The following is a 13696-nucleotide window of genomic DNA, read 5'->3' as shown; positions in this document are numbered from 1 at the left end:
TGTGTATGTAAGGAGCATTAGACTCAGTGTGTTAAACATAAATGTATAAGCAAGTAAAATTAAAGGACAAATGACGACAAAAATACCAAGACAATATAATTTCCTGTTTCAAACAGATCTGAGTTTGAATCACCTTGGATAAATAACTTATTTACCTATACGATAGAGTAATGGCAAAACCCTGTGCATCTTTATTGTATCCACGTTCAACTTTACCAATATTGTTGGTGTAATGCTTAGCTTCAACTATTTAACTTAATGTGACTTAGAGTCACCATGGGCAGTGCTAGTCTCTAGACAGAGGCTCCTGAGCTGTGAAAGGGTGGAGAAAGCTAGTTGAACAAAAGCTAACAACCAAGCAGGTAAGCATCCATGGATCCATTTCTCCCTGCTCTCGACTGTGTGATCTAACTGTCTTAAGCCTCTGCCTTGACTTCCCTTTGGTGATGAACTGTAACTCGGAATTTTAAGCTAAAATAACACCCTTCCCCCATAATTTTCTTTGTGTCAGAGTATTTTATCACAGCAACACAAAAAACACAGAATAGTTAAAACTTAAAGTGAAGTTCCGTGGGTTTTCTCAATGTTGACCTATTCACTCCAGGAGATAAAATTATGGAGTACCATGCTGTCCCTAGACACATTTCTAAGCCTTCACTCTTACATCCAATGTCACCAACAATATGACTTTAAATCTAATTTTTTACCCACCTTATTTTCCTCTCTCATTCTATTAGGAAACCATGATGCTACTAGATTTAATTGGCTGATATTATCTGAGTTGTCAACCACCTATGTTATCCCTTCATTCTGAAATATTTCTCATCATCTGTCTCTGTTCAGTCTTATTCATTTGTGGTGTGTGTGCGTGCGTGTGTGTGTGTGTGTGTGTGTGTGTGTGAGAGAGAGAGAGAGAGAGAGAGAGAGAGAGAGAGAGAGAGAGTTAAGGTTCATTCATTTGGCTAGCTGGCTGTCCAGAGAGCCCCAGGAACCTCCTGTCTCCACCTTATCAATACTGAGATTATAAGCATCTAGCTGCTGGGACTGTCCTGCTATTTTTATTTGTAGGTTCTGAGGATCCAAACTCAGGCCCTCAACCTACACAGCAAACACTTTACTTACCTACCGAGCTATCTTTCCAGCCTTCCATTTTACTCATTTTTCAAACAAAGCCTTGCACACAACAAATTCTATCAGACCACATACTACACTACTGGCAAGACTGCATATAGTTAGAACTGTGTTCTTGGATCACAGTCTCCACCACCAAGAGTGTTCAGTTTCTGTCTCAGTGCTCATTTTTCCCACTTGGATTCTTGATTCTGTTCATCAGCCAATATTTAGAAAAGCTTCAGACTTCTGAAGGAGCATGAAGACTCGGAACAAGTGAGCAAATTGTGTAGGGTACAGAAGGCACTGTAAAGTTCTTGATCTGGGGAGCTTCATATTCTACATTCTAAGCCTTCCCTCACCATCTTCGCTTCTGACCTCTGCTTGCTGTAGCACTTGAACGTGATCACTAACTCCTCCTTGGTTTCTATCCTCATTTGCTTTCTGTGACTATAATGAACCTCTGACCAAAGGGTTTATTTGGCTTACAGGTTACAGTTCATCCACCAGGGAAGTGAAGGTAGGAATTCAACACAGGAATCTGGAGGCAGAACTAAAGCAGAGAGCACAGAGGGATGTCAGCTGTCTTTCTTGTATAGCCCAGGGGCCTAAATATGACCTGGATTTATGACCTTGAAAAACTGCTCTGCTCAAACAGGGCAGTCATCTCAGGGGGGTGAGTATTCACATCAGTATTCACACCAGTCAGTCCTACTCTTCCCAGCCAGTGGTAGCATCAGGATAATAGAGCCAATAACCCTATACTCAGGAGAAAAAAACTGTACAGTGTATCTACCACTCCATTTTGGTAAAATATTAAGTAAAGAAAAAAAGACTTCCATATCATAGTATCATATATTTTCAGGAGTCAAAAAGGGGAGTCCAGCTGTGCTTTGTCCTCTCAGGAGATGTAGGTGAGGCACTGCAGGGATTGAGAAGCAGGGTCTAAAGAGAAAAGACTCAAAAACCCAAGTATCCAGAGACAGGCGTGCACAAGGATATATGTGGTTTGGCAAGGGTGAAACAGAAAAGAAAAGCCAGTCATGTACAGCAAGATTTCTGGACCTGAGCAGACTGGTTTGCAGCTCCTCAGAAAGACAGTCATTTCTGAATGTTCCCTGTGAATTTGTAAGAAGGTATTTTCTTGTGACCAGCACATTAAAGATAAAAGGTGTGAATGTTGAAGAAGACAGCAAAGGGAGTCAAATCAGCAGGTTTTGCATATTATGAATTAGCACTTAAGAGCCCCCACTTTTCAAAGTGTTTCCTATTCATCTACAGCTTCAATTACAGTAATTGATAAACTCTTACTAGCATCTGTGAAAACTCACACCTGACATACCTTCTAGTGTTCTTAAGTACACTCTATACATGAAGTTTCTAATTCAGAATGGTAAGGTTGAGACAACCATAGGTACTGTATCTACTAATGTTGTTTCCAGGACAAACAAAATACTCCCAAATTCCTCATTCTAGAACCCCCCATCTTCCCTATTTATATATATACACAAACACAGTGGATTATTTTTATAAACAAGTGTTACATGATAAAATTATTATGTTACTATTGTGAAAACATTCCTTTGGAAAATAGACACGATCCTGACTTGGAACATGGCCCTTTACCCTAGCCATGTGGCTGTGATTTCTCTTCTTATGGTTTGAGTGTGTGTGTACCATTGATCCTATAATTACACTGTGAATTCATGAGGTTCCTAAATGCCAGAATTAAGAGCAAAAAAAAAAAAAGCATTAAGTTGTTTCTGCAGTCTATCACAAATGCAAGAAATGTGCAGAGCATCTGGACAGCCATCCTATCTTAAGAAACAGCCATCCTGTTTAAGAATACAAAGTGATCACCAGATAGCATGAGCAGGACTCCATTTTTATCTTTGTAGGGCCCACTATATCTGACCCTCCACGCTTCCTATTATCTAGGAGAGTTAGAAAGTGAACATCAACATGTAAACATCTTATCTAGGAAGGAAGGGCATGGCCTTTCAGGCAGACATGACAGTGTCATGTGACCTGGCTGTGAACTTCATCTCTCACTCTGGTTCCTTGTTTGTAAGACAGAGTTAATAATGCCTGCTTACCTCATGAAATCAAAGGGAATCCTAAAGAAGCAACGGTTAGGTCACTAGGTAGCAGAATGATTTCCTAGCATAGGCAAGGCTCTGGGTTCGACCTCCAGGTCTGCTAAGGAACATCAATAAAAAAATAAATGATGATGACTATAGTTCAAATAGGGAGGAAAAGAAAGTAAGAGGAGGGGAGAGAAAGTGGAACAGAAAGAGACTTATCCAAGGAGAAGTTAGATCATTTGTTTCCATAGGATGGGGCTGCGGGTGGTGGGTAAGCATCAGTACCATAAAAGGGGAAGAGCCCAGCCCACACTGCAGATTCATTCATATAACTCGGAGCCCAGAAGGTCTGAACATCCGTTTGAAAGCCAGAAATATTCCCACAATCCCTCCTACATCAGTCTCAGGGCAGCTCTGTCTCAGCCCCTCAACCAGACATGACTCATGCACTTACTCCGGACCTCCCTATCCCCTCCCATTGAGGCTACTTTTCTAAAATCTCTTTATCTTCCTTTTGCCATTTCCTCCCCGTCCTCCAAGACTATCTACTTCTCTGTTAAAGTGACAAGAGGCTCTGTCCTCACTGAATGGAGCACACAGTTATATTTAGTAAATAAGTGGTTAGGCTGAAGAAAAAGGAGAAGGGTCTAAAGCTCAGAGGCTCCCAGGCAAGATTTTAGAAGACCATTGTCTAGAGCAGTGGTTCTCAACCTTCCTAATGCTGGGACCCTTTAACACAGTTCCTCTTGTTGTGGTGACCTCCTCAATCACACAATTACTTCTGTCGCTACTTCATCTGTAATTGTTCTACTGTTGTGAGTTTAAATGCAGATATCTGTGCTTTCCTATGATCTTAGGTGGCCCCTGTGAAAGGGTCAACCCACAGGCTGAGAAGCACTGGCCTAGGGGGAAGCCATGTCTCGGGGCAGAGAAACCAGCAAGGAAGCTGGCACGACTAGGCTAACAAGATCGAAATCCCTGCTAATGAACTAGGACAAGCCACCCGACCCTTACACATGGATCTGGATGCCTACGTTTGCCAGGCCAGAGAAAGGAAAGGATGAACTTCAAAACAGATGTAAATAGAGAGCAATGGAAACCGGGGGCCACAAAACTTTCTGTACGAAATCAGAGCAGGAAGGGTGACATTGGAAAGTCTGGGTAATCCAGGTGGAGTTGGCAAACTAGAGACAGAATCAGAAACCATACTCTTTGGTTTAGTCACAGGGTGAAAAGATCTTTGGTTGTTCACAGATCCAGCCCAGGACCAGAGCAAGGGTTAACATCAAATATGGACCATTGGACACGAAGCACAGAACAGGCATAGGACCCTACTTCTTCAGATCGCTGCCAACCACGCATACAGTTGAAGCTTATTATTAGAACGTGTCAGGCTATGCCCCTGTGTTGACTGTTATACAAACTAGTTCCATGCTGTTTCCACCAGCCACCTGCCACTTTTTAACCACACACTTCAAATATTCGCCCCTAGGCTTCAGACCTTCCAACCTCATCAAGAATAGTCAAGCTGTGTCCATTTAGTGGGAAGACATTGAGTCTGTCCTACTGAGAGAAAAGGGGGGAGGGGGACCCAAACAAATGAGTTTACATACTTCATAGTGATCTACTGGCTTCCCCCCTCCAGCCTTCAATGTAGTTGTTGGACTCCAAGACTCTTGGAGTAAGGGTTATATTTAAGATTCTTGCTAGGTCTTAAGAAAAGGAGGAAAAAGAATGCCACTTTTAATGTTAAAAATAATCTCCGTCCAACCTGGCCATGCATATTAACAGGCACGAATGTCCTCGGGGCTTAAAGAGTTCTGGTTGGCAAGAGTCACAGGGGAGGGAGTGTTGTAAGAATTATTAAACAGAGGGCAAATCAGTGAGTCTTGAGAACATTCAGTCTCCCCAAGGAAGCACCCATATACAGAAAGTATTAATGTGGTTTATCTGCAGCAGGAAATACACATAAGAGATAATCGAAATCTTGCTATTTGGGAGGAAGCATTGGAAATGATTGTCACATCTTTCCAAATCTGGGTCCAGAGCAGAGGGCCATTGTCTCTATCACTGTCAATGCCAGCAGCAGCAGCAGCAGTGGTGGCGGCAGTGTCAGGGGCAGCAACAGCGGCCATGGCAGGGGCAGCAGCAGCAGCAGCAGTAGCAGCAGCCGTGGTAGGGGCAGCAGCAGCGGCAGCAGCAGCAACAGCACTGAGCACAGAGCTGGACACAGTGTGTGGAAACAGCTTTATGGGAAGCTAGAGAAATGGCAGTTTCTTAGCTTTAACCATACTTAACAGCTCTTGCAGAGGACCCGGGCTTGTTTCTAGTGTCCACATAGCAGCTCATAACCACCTGTAACTCCAATTCCTGGGGATCTGATGCCCTCTTCTGGCCTCTATGGGCTCCTACATACACACCATACAAATAAAATTACATAAATCTTAAACAAATCTGTAGACATCATCTTGGTGAAAAAAAAAGAAGAAAGCCTGAACTGGTCTTTAGAATCTTTCAAAGTCCTTTAAGAAGAGTAGGTGACTTAACTAGGTTTCTGTTGCTGTGACCGAAAGCAGTGGGGTGGAAAGGGTTTTTTCACTTTACAACTCTCGGGTTACACTCCATCACTGAAGGAAGTCAGGGCAGGAGGTGATGCAGAGGCCACAGAAGAATGCTGCTTATTGGCTAGACCCTCATAGCTTCCTAAGCCTGTTTGTTGTTGTTGTTGTTGTTTTGTTGTTGTTTTTGTTTTTTGTTTTTGTTTTTGTTTTGTTTTGTTTTTTGTTTTTTTTTTATTTTTTTTTATTTTAGATATTTTCTTTATTTACATGCGAATTTCTCCATTCCCAGTTTCCCCTCCAAAAACCAAAGAAACAAACAAAAACAACAAAACCAAACCCCTGTTGCCTCCTCCTTCCCCATGCCTGCCACCCCGCCCTCTCCCACTTTCTGGCCCTGGCATTCCCCTACACTGGGGCTCAGAACCTTAAAAGGGCCGAAATAGCATCCAGGACTACAGTGAGCTAGACCCTTAATCACCAATCAAGAAAATGTACCCTAGACTTGCCTACGGGCTAATCTGAAGGGGGTGGGCATTTTCTCAATTGAGATTTCATCTTCCCAAATGTGTCAAGTTTGCATAAAGCTAGCCAGCACATGCAAGGGAAGTAAGGGCATCAGATAGGAGGAACCGTAAGGAAGGCTGGGTGTGGCTCAATGGTACCTCATTTGACTAGCTTACATCAACTCCTAAATCTGACACTACCATGAAAGGGCTTTGCTTTGCTTTTCACTAAGATCAGAAGGAAACTTCTGAGTGTGGTAGAACACAGGGCAGTGTATATGTTGTGTTTGTTGTCTGGGCAGGATGAGGAAGACCAATTGGTTCTACATTAAGAGAGTTGTTAGTGATTATGACGTGAGAAGTCCTGGTTAGTGTGTGATAAAACACCACAACTGGAGCAACTTGGGGGGAGGGGGAGTTAATTAGCTCATAGTTCCATATAACAGTTCATCATCAAAAGCAGTGAGGGCAGGAACCTGAAGGCTGATGCAGAGGCCATGGAGGAATGCTGCTTACTGGCTTGCTCCTCATGGCTTGCTCAGCCTGCATTCTTATAGAGCCCAGGATGACTAATCCAGGGGTGACCTCACTTGCAATGGGCTGGGCCCTGCCCCATCAATCACTACTTAGGAAAACACCCTACAGTGGGATCTTATGGAGTTTTTCTTAATCAAGTTTTCGTCCTTTTCAGTTGACTCAGCTTGTGGCAAGTTGATATAAAACTAGCCAGCATATAGATGTAAGGTGATGTCAGATAAATGTGGAGTTGGAAGGGAGCTTGGAATGAATTCATCCTAAAGGAAGGGAGAATTATGTACAGGTGTTTGACTTAGGAATTTGGAATTGTTGTCAAAGAGGAATGGATTTTTAGAAAACTAACAGCTGTCCCTCAGCTGGGAAAGATGACCCCAGAGCTCTAGCATCTGTTTCCCTGATGATGATGATGATGATGATGATGATGATGATGATGATGATGATGATGTGTGTGTGTGTGTGTGTGTGTGTGTGTGTGTGTTCCAACACAGCTTTCCTTAAGAGAGAGCTGTTTGGATTACAAGCTCTAGAAGCAATCTCCAGATCCGGAGATTTCAACATTATTAAACAGATGGGACGTCATTCTCCCCAGCTATCTCCAAGGAACCCTGGGTGAATGGAGCTAAACCAAACTTATATGGAATGGGGGACAGTAGTACTAAAATGAAATGTTGCTAGTTTTCACCCAAACTTGCTTCACTGGACCAACACAGCCATCCCTCTGAGGCTGAGAGTGTTCACGGATAGCCCACAGCTCCCTCCTCTCTGAGAACTGTCCTTGGCCAAACAGGAAGCTTCTCCCTTAGGCCTTTCTTTAGTCCAGCTTTAAAATTTGATTTTGTTCATCATAGTTTTTGGATTTATTTGATTTATTCAAAATATTGCTCTAAAATAACATCATCTTCATTTCTGGGTTTGGAGAACTCACTCAAACTGTATGCTCTTCTCCCCACCTTAGGCCCAGGCCTGGTAAGGAACTGTGCTCCCAGCTCCCATCACACCTCTAAGGGCAGACTGCAGACAATGATTAACTAGTGTAGGGGTACAAAGAGTCACCCCCTCTGCCTCAAGGTAGGGATCACTCTGATGGAATTGCTGTGTCATAGTTCCCACCCCTAAGTGAGGCTCTGGTCCCCAGCTGGGATCACATTTTTGATGAGTTTTATCCCTGTGTTATGGCATTATCCTTTACTCCTGCTTCCTTAGATCACTCTGCAGACATCACTGGGATAGCATCCCCATAGGCTCTGCTTCTAGGAGAGCCTGCTTAAGAAAGCTGGTGCCAGGAGGATTTCTACAAGAGAGATGCTAAGGGGAGGATTTTGTCATTGGCCTTTGAGCTAGATGGCAGAACAACCAGATGTTGTTACCTAGATGCTATGTTCCTTGAACATATGTGTTCTCCCAAAACACATATGTTGAAACCTACCATCTGAGTAACTCTGTCTGAGGTGGGGATCTGGGAGACATGATCACACTACGGGTGTTCTCTCATCAGGTACAGGGTCAGTGCTCTAGAAAGGAGGTTGAAGGCATTGCTGTACTTCATCTGTCTGCCTTCTCCCATGTGGGAACATGGCCAGAAAGCACAGTATTAGGAAGAAGAGAGCAAGCTTTCACCAGACCTGCAGTGTTCCTGGATCCTGAACTGTTAGCAGTTAGTCTCTGCTGTTACCTGTTCTAAGGTGTTCCATTGTAGCAGTAGCAAAAAACTAAGATATACCACGGTAGTGGCTGTCTGAGACATTTACTTGAGCTGTAACAGGATGCAGTGTAATGGGATGCAGTGTAATGGGATGCAGTGTAATGGGATGCTGTAATTGGTGCAGTACCTTGGGGCTGTGGCTCAGATGACTCCCCCTAAAGTCACCTGAGATGCTGTTGAAACTACCCAAGCCCAACCACACCTATGGCCAGTTACATCAACTTTCCTGGAGCAGGCTTGGGTTCTGAGCATTGTAGGAGCTTGTGGGAGCTTGATGTTGGTAGATTTAGGAGCTAGTCATGGTGTATTTGAGGAGTTAGAGGCAAAGTGTCTAAGGGAGGGCCACGGAATTGGACAGCTGTCAGTAATTACCACTGACTCTTTGTAGACAGAAAAACAAAACTACAGAAGACAAATGTGAGAACCTGAACATCTTCACCGGCATTAAGGACACTGCTTTCCTGCAGTGGGAGACCAGGTACCCTTGAACACAGACCTGAGAAGCTGATGGGCATGTTGAATTTCCTCAGCCTCTGGGTCTGCAGAGGAGACAAACTTTTTCTTATTGGAAATGGGATCTTTCCACTGTTTGAAGGTTCTGAGGAAGTGTTAGTGAGCCAGTACTCCACCAATGCAGTAGCCAGATAAGATACAAAGCTCTGTTAAATTTTAATTCTAGATAAATAATAATCAATGAATAAATTTTAAGTGTCCTAGTCTTTTATATACTGCAGTTTTATTTGCTGGATCTGGCAACTTCATATGCTTACCCTCTTCAGGGGCTTTTTCTAGCTCCTATGTGGTTACAGGTGCTTTGTTGAGGTCATTGTCAGAAAAATCTAACTGGGGAAATGATATGGGGCTTGCTACAGAAATATGTCAAAGGAGTTGCAGGTTCTGGCACACATTCACAGGTAGGGACTAGGAAAGCAAGCCCGGAAGGGAGTCCTTGGGCTGCTGGATCAAAAGCAGGGCAGGGAGTGTCTGAATGAGGAATTTGTCCTGGCAAGGGCCCTAAGGGACAATTCCAGTACATTGTTGGCATAACTTTTAGAGGCCTACAATAGAAGACTGGCCATAGTCAGGGACTTAGGGGTGCCAGAGTGGTACAGTGAGTGCAGAAAAAAAAAATAAATAAAAGGATGAGAGGGATTGGAATTAGGCATGTCACAATGACCCATTCATTATTCTCTGGAGGAAAGATGTGTCTCTAACCAAACTGATAAGAAATCAGCTGGGGGTAGTGGGCATGGAATAAGCACGGTTGAGAGTCCTGGAGTTTCTGTTCTCTTTAGGTGTGGTTGATAGATGGCTTTTTCTCGTGTCTATGGGAATAACAAGATCCTGAGATACTCAGCAGCAACTGAGCACCAGAAATGGCATAGTCCGTGAGATGGGCAGCAGCTTTGAGCAGTAGCTACGAAGCTTTAGTCCCACAGAGCATTGTGTTTCCATGGGCAAGGAAATAGGCAGCCACCAGTGTCCTGCTTAAAATATATAATCATAGGGGTTGGGGGCAAGAATAGGAGCAAAGAAAACCAAGGTGGCCTGTAGGAATCCCCCATGTTACCTCCATCTTGTATGTCCACTCTGAACAGTAGTTTCATCTGCCCAGCTTCCAGTTTTATATAAACAGAGTCAGATCATATGTTCTCCCATTTCCTCATGGATACAAGATCACAGCATCTTCAGAAGGTATCCATACACAGCAGACCTTTGTATAACTATCTGACATACTTGCCAATGGTCCCGTATTGAGAAAGATCTGCTTCTGGTTTAACCTTTTTTTTGTTGTTGGTTTTTTTTTAATATTTATTTATTTATTATATTTAAGTACACTGTAGCTGTCTTCAGACACTCCAGAAGAGGGCATCAGATCTCATTATGGATGGTTGTGAGCCATCATGTGGTTGCTGGGATTTAAACTCACAACCTTCAGAAGAGCAGTCGGTGCTCTTAACTGCTGAGCCATCTCTCTAGCCCCCTGTTGTTGTTGTTTTTTTTTTTAATTTGTGTTTTGCTTTTACTTCATTTTATTTACTTGTGTGAGAGAGGTCTCTGCATGGCTGAGTGTACTGTGAATGCCATTAAAGATAGTGAGCACTTTACATCTTCTTTCCCAATCCTTGCTCAGGGCACTGTCTAGGATTTCCAATACAGTGCTGATTAGACACAACAGGAAGCATTAGTTTCTCTCTGTTTCTAAAGAAATACTTCCAGCGTTCACCACCATGTATGGGGTAGTGGTCCTTAAGATGCTATTTATCATATTAAATTTGTTCTAGTTTTTCATGTGGTTATTGTAAATTGATATTGAATGTGAGCATAGGTTATTTTTGTATTTCTAAATATGATTTTTCTGTATTATTCTGAAAATGTGACAAATCATACTGTGTTCCTGAAGTTCTTCAACTCCATGAGATAAAGTCAACTTGGTCTTTATTCTTTTCTCTGTTTTGGGGCTTGGTTTCAGGTTTTTGCATCCATTTCAAGAGACATTATTTGGTACTTCCCCTTCTTCTGTATTGTTTTAGTTCAGTTTTTATATCAATGTTGCATTTGCTTCTGGTAGTGAGTTGTGGGCATTGACATATCCTTGTACTTTCAGGAAAAGTTTGAGTCATTCTGGATTCTACATTGAACAGTTGTCATACCTCTGATAAAGCCCCCTCCATTTGGGTTTTCTTGTGAAGAGAGTTTTTGAATACTGGTTCAATTCTTCTGTAGCACAAGGTTATTCAAATTTTTTGTTCTCTTTGAATCATTTTTTAGTTGTGGTTTTCTAAGAATGTTTCTATTTTATCTGAATTTTTAAGTATATGACTTAAAATTGTTCCTACAATCTTCTTATCATCTCAATGCATGGAGGACATGTAATAGCTCCTATTTTCATGCATGACATTAATTATTTTTACCTTCCTTTCCTCTCTCCCTAACCTTTCCCTCTTTTTTTTTTTTTTCAGGAGGGAGGGTGTTTTTTTGAGACAGGGTTTCTCTGTGTAGCCCTGGCTGTCCTGGAACTCACTCTGTAGACCAGGCTGGCCTCGAACTCAGAAATCCACCTGCCTCTGCCTCCCAAGTGCTGGGATTAAAGGCATGTGCCACCACTCCCTGGCCCTAATCTTTCTCTTGTGTGTGTCCTTAATTCCAACAAAACTTTCTCAATATATTGGTCTTTTCAAACTATGAATCTTTGGTTTTGTTGATCTCTCTCCATTACATATCTATTTCCCACTTCATTAATATGTCTGCTTGTGTATTTATTATTTCATTCTGTATTGTTTACTTTCTCATCATTGTGGAAAAATACCTCACAAGGCAACTCAAGGAAGGAAAGAAGTAAGGAAGAAGAGAAGGAAGGAAGGAGGGAAAGAAAGAAGGAAGGAGGGAAAGAAGAAGGAAAGAAGGAAGGGAGGAAAGAAGATAGGAAGGAAGGAGAGAAGGAAGGAAGGGCCTATTCTACTCATAGTTTGAGGGTGCAGTCTATAGTTACAGGAACGGCATAGCAGCAGGAACATGAGGCAACTGGTTGTATTGCATCTGTAGTCAAGAAACAGAGAGTGATGGAGTCTGGCTCTTGACTTGCCTTCTCTTCCTTACTCAATCAGGAACTCTAACTCATGGGACGGTACCACCCATTTAGCATGGATCAATTGATCCAATTTAGAAAGCCCCTCTCATGGATGTCCATAGAAACTTGTCACCTAAGTGATACTAGATCTTGTCAAGCTGACAGTCAAGACTAACCATCACAGATCACTCACCTACCTGATGCTCAAACATATCGCTTTTAAACCATGACCATCCACCCCTCATCCCCATAGGCTTATGGCCATAATGCAAAAACATATTCAAATTCAATTTCAAAAGTTCCCGTAAGCCTTCACCAGTTCCAACAGTGTTTAACTGTCCAAAGACCAAATCTGATCAGAGACTCAAGGCAACCAACCAACCCCTTAATTGGGATGTCCTATGAAGTAAGAAATAAGCTACACACTTCCAATATACCATGTCAATGGATAAAATCCCAATTCCAAAAAAAATAAAAATAAAAAAAAAAAATAGGGGTATAGCAAGAAAAGGTCAGCCCAAATGCAGCGTGACAAACATCAAACCGTACATGTCCATGTTTGTCATCTGGGGCTGCGATGGGATTATCTGGAACCCAAAGGGTTTGGAGAGCCCTGCCTTCCTAGCTCTGACTCCTGCAGCACACATAATCTCTCTCTTGGGCTAGCTCTGCTCCCTGCCTACAGCTTTCTGCAGCAGTTGTCCCATGGCCCTGGCATCTCCGACATCCTGGGGTCTCTATTTAAACTTAAACCTCCTCTTTCCAAATTTACACAATATCCCCTCAGAGCCTCCTTATAGAGACTCTGAAACTGATGAACATCGCCTGGCCCCAGCAACCTTCAGGAACGTTGATACAAACTATCATGACCCCTCATCCTTAATTCTTTAGTGTGAAACTAGGATGACATGTACCATATTTTCAAGTTCTGCCGCCAGCTTAAGATGTAGTCTGACCCCTTTGGATTGCATTGTCTTTGTGTGCAGGTGCCCAGAGAATATTTACCAAGTTTATTGTTTCTTAGCGGGTTTCGGAGGAAGTCCCTCCAGCAGCACTGTCCCCTTAAACTCTTCCTTTTAAAGGCATTTGCAGCTGCGCAAGATGGAAACTTTAATAGGTGGGATCTTGCCCTCAAGGCTCCTTTTCTATTGCCCCAGCACAAAATGAGACCTTTCTGTTCCCCGGGCCCATGTCTTGAGCAATTGCAACTTCGTTCTCAGTTCCTGTATTAAATGGAACTTTAAACTCACTCCCCTCAGCCCACAAACTGTGTTTTTCCTCTTTCTGCTCCATCCATTGATCCTCTTGCTAGAAACTAAGAGCAGTAAGCAGAAACCATGGTACAACCTTAGTGTGGTTCTGTCTGGATATTTCCTCTTCCAAACGAATCGGCCTACTCAAGTCCTTAGGATCCAGGCAGAAGCAGCCAGAGTCTCTGCCGTTAATGTACCATGAATAGTTCCTCTATCCAGTGGGTCCCTTGTTCCTCTCTGAAACCTCAAGAGCTGGACATCTCTTTTAGTCATTTTCTCTCAGAACTGGTCTGTTCTAGCTGAAGTTCCAAGCTATTCTACCATTTCCAAAGGCCTAAGATCTATAGGTCTATCAGCAACAAGCAACAGGTACAC

This window comes from Mastomys coucha, unplaced genomic scaffold, assembly GCF_008632895.1.
Source record: "Mastomys coucha isolate ucsf_1 unplaced genomic scaffold, UCSF_Mcou_1 pScaffold12, whole genome shotgun sequence".
NCBI lineage: Eukaryota > Metazoa > Chordata > Mammalia > Rodentia > Muridae > Mastomys > Mastomys coucha.
Note: the sequence above shows the minus strand (reverse complement) of the source record.